This window comes from Chinchilla lanigera, unplaced genomic scaffold (assembly GCF_000276665.1).
Source record: "Chinchilla lanigera isolate Chin_1 unplaced genomic scaffold, ChiLan1.0 scaffold00003, whole genome shotgun sequence".
Taxonomy (NCBI): domain Eukaryota; kingdom Metazoa; phylum Chordata; class Mammalia; order Rodentia; family Chinchillidae; genus Chinchilla; species Chinchilla lanigera.
In genome coordinates, this window is record NW_004955404.1 from 93,197 (window position 1) to 96,966 (window position 3,770).

The following is a 3,770-nucleotide window of genomic DNA, read 5'->3' on the forward strand; positions in this document are numbered from 1 at the left end:
TGGCATACACAATGCATTGTTTCTTGAAGTTCAGTCATTAAATTCTTATAAATTATTTGAACTTCTAAGAAGCATATAATTTCACTGTCTTCTGTATGGTCTGGTAATCCATTCCTTGTTGAATGGGTCACTACTGGGAAAGCAACAGAATCCACAGAGCAAAGAGCAAGTCTCAGTTTCTCTTTTGCATCTCTGTAACAGAAAGCTGAATCCTGAGGATAAACTGCGTGTCTGGGCTGCCTGGCTCGCAGAATGTGGGAGATCACCAGCTGAGATGTTCTGTAGCAGTTCTACCTGGGGTCATTCATGGGTTACCGGACAGAAGATACTATATCAGAGCTCCTGCTTAGAATCAGTCTCTTGGGGTAAGAATGCCTTTGCTTGAATGCTTCCATTTTGGTTGGAGTTAAAACGTGGAAACAGGGCCAGGGATATAGCTCAGTGGCATAAGAGCCTGCCTGGAAAGTGTAAGGTCCTGAGTTTGATTTCTGGTACAAAAAAATTAAAAAAATAAAATAAAACGTGGAAGCTGAAGTTGGGCAACCTGGCCTTGTTTCCTCCCACCACTCCTTCCAGGGTTGGATGGTCTAGAGGTGGATGTGATGGGCTGGAATAGTAAACCTTTGGCCTTACCACTGCAGAAGCCCTTCATGTGAAGACAGTGGATTAAACATGGTGAGCAGAGACTCTGACTGAGAAGGAGGGGAGGTCAGCTGAAGGGCAAATGAGTTATTCTATCCATATCTGGACTAGTGACAGAATCATAACTCCCCCCACCCCAAAATCAGAGCTGCAGTCAAATCTCAAGTCTTCAATCTTACTGGGAACATCCTCAGAGGTTGCACTTATGCCTAACATGACACTGAGGCCTGGTGTACTGGGGCGGGAAATGACCTCCCTGATATCCTTATCATCATCCGTGCTGCCAATCCAAGACAGCGCTCCAGCTCTTGCAGGATCTTCTCCTGCTTTAGGTCTGGGGTCTCTGAGTCATTTGACAATACCTCTACACTCCAAGCTTCGCTTACTGTCTCTGATATGGTAGAACAAGTGCAGGGGTCAAGGAGCACTGACCCTGAACCTGGAAGGCACAGCAAACTGCCTAACATGTTCTCTTGCTGCGCCTATAATTTCCTGCAAGTGATCTTCATCAATGTTAGTGTCAAAGTCACTCCCCAACACATCTGTACTCCAGGTCTCCCTCACTTTTTCTGATATGTCCCTATCATCTGTTAAGCCCATCCTGTCTTGAATCTCAGGTTTTCTTAGTTTATCTTCATGATTATCTTGTATGGTATCTTGCTCATGTTCTAAGAGCTGTAGTGCTTCAACTCCTTCAGCTTCCGGAAGGTCCCATTCCAAGTTCTGATGTAGACTATCCCTCCAACTCTACAGAAGACACTGAATTGGAATGATGTGAAAGACTGTGGAGTGTTTTCATCAACAGGGACATCTCTTTGCCCTCCATTTGCAAGTTGCATGTTTAGGATCTCATTTTCTGACATCATTCCTGGAATAAGCTGGGAACTTGTCCCCAAGGAAATGACCAACACCTTTTCCAGTTGCACCTCTTGGATGGTTTCCTGAGATGATCCTCCATGGTCTGTATGCAGGTCCATGCAGCCATATTAATGTGGCTTCTGCTCCAAGTTGCAATAGGTAATCAGTTCTTCTTATTTGCTGCAGTGGTGGCTGGAGACAGCTGAGGAGTATTGTAGGGAGTCATCTCTAAACTGCTGCTTTTTTCTCCCTTAGCCTGGGGTAAGTTTGCCAGTAAATTGTCAAAAGCCATTCTATCTTCTCTCAATTGATCTCCACACATCACACTCTTCATAAAATTTACCAGAGTAAGAAGCTGACTGTAGATTGTATAAGCCACAGTTCTGCTCAGCCCTTCCAGAAGATGGATAGAGGACATTAGAGGTGACTCCACTGCACAGCCCCTAATCACAGCAAGGAAAGCAGCAAAACAGCTTTTGTTACATTTTCCAAGGCTACTTTTTATTTGGGTATCTCCCTCTTCAGAGCCAGTGATTGCCAACCTGCATCAGATTAAATTGTTAAATTGCACATTAATGGGAGCAATTGCTTATTAATTAATGAGCAATTGTTAAATTGATCGTTAATGGGAGCATCAGAAATTATTCCACACTGCTGTGGGTTGACAACTGCAAAACAAATAATGCAAGCCAGCAGGAGATTGGTACACAAATGCCCTGACCTTCCCTACAGTCTGTCCACACAGTATTATGCAAGAAGATGAAAGCTACCTCCTTCAGGTTTTGTGATACTTGTTTAAATTTGAATTTAAAGAAAATGACAACCCTATCATCTGTGACACAATCCACCAAAGACTACATAGAAAGCAGTATGTATGCTATTTGAGATAACCAATAAATTTGTTCACTAGAACCACTAACTTGGCCTCCTTAGAATCTGCCATCTCCTGAACCTTTTGCCTGAATTTTTCTGAGCCCTTCTCCCTGAAGAGTTTTTCTGGCTAAGATGGGGAGAATCTCTTGATTAGCTTGTTTGTGTTTGTTTCTAGGTGATTTTCATCTTCAACAAGCAATTGCACTATTGGCCCATGTAAAGTAGCCATGAGGAAAAGTTTGGCAGAAAACAGTCCTTCAGAAAGAGTTTAAAATACTGAAGGCACAGGTTCCTCTCTTCAGATGTTGCCTGGGGTTGTCATTTTCTTTAAATTCAAATTTAAACAAGTATCACAAAACCTGAAGGAGGTAGCTTTCATCTTCTTGCATAATACAATTGTCTTACAGGGAGGTAAAAACTGTGTAAATAATACTTTGTATGTTATCCTAATTAAGTTTCTTGCCAACAACAAAAGGGTAGGCAATAAAACAAGGATTTTCTCTTAACTGACTTGAGAACTCACCATTTCTCCTGAAATCCCAAACGCTTATATCCATCTACAAACTATGTATCTCCCAAAATCTTGGCATGCTGGCAACATTCAGCAGGATGCACTTCACCACTGGTTATGATAAGCCAATCCAAACTAATTCTCAGTTGCTTCACAATCCATGCTATGTGATACAACTTTTCAGCAGTCATAAGTATATCTGCACTGAGCCTCTGAATGAGCTGTTTTTCAGAGTTCACATACAGGTGCTCCTGCTTGAGGTGATGGGCCAGTGTATGAATATCTAGCTTCACCATCTTCATATGTGGGAAAGGTACAAAAGTCAACCACTGCTAGATGTCTGAAATGCTGAGTTCATGTTCTCTAAAATCAAGGAATGAATTTTAGGAACAACAGAGGTTAAGAGTAGGAAGAATTTATTGAGAGAAAGTTTCCATCTAAGAAGAACAGAAGGGGACCTAGCAAGTGGGTAGCAGCTAGGTTGTGTGACTTGAGTCAGTGCTTAATTCTCTCCTTACTCCCTGTTTTAACCTTGGGTGAGTCACCGCCTCAGGAAGGTAGGAAGTGGAAGAGAAGGTGGAAAGAGCCACCCCTGGGAGTGTCTGCTGATACTACAAAAAGGTCAAGTATTAGGTTGCATCAAGCACATGGACATTTTTGTAGGTCAAAACAATGGAAAAATCAATTTCATTCAATACAGAAAGAATACCACTAGAGTTCACATGAAAATTAGTACAGAAAGATGCCCATGTCAGCCTCATTTATAAGAATGAGGATTTTGAGTTGATTTGCAGACCTGAAAACACAAAGCCAGCAAATAAACAATGGCTTAATCATGTGCTTTTGCCAACTCCATTAAGATGACTTTTTGTGTCTTTTTTTTTTT

General features: G+C 41.8%; 1 pseudogene; it reads right to left on the minus strand.

Annotated features, from left to right (window-relative positions):
• Positions 1-202: 202 nt before the first annotated feature.
• LOC106148811 lies at positions 203-3,180 on the minus strand (annotated as a pseudogene).
• Positions 3,181-3,770: the final 590 nt, after the last annotated feature.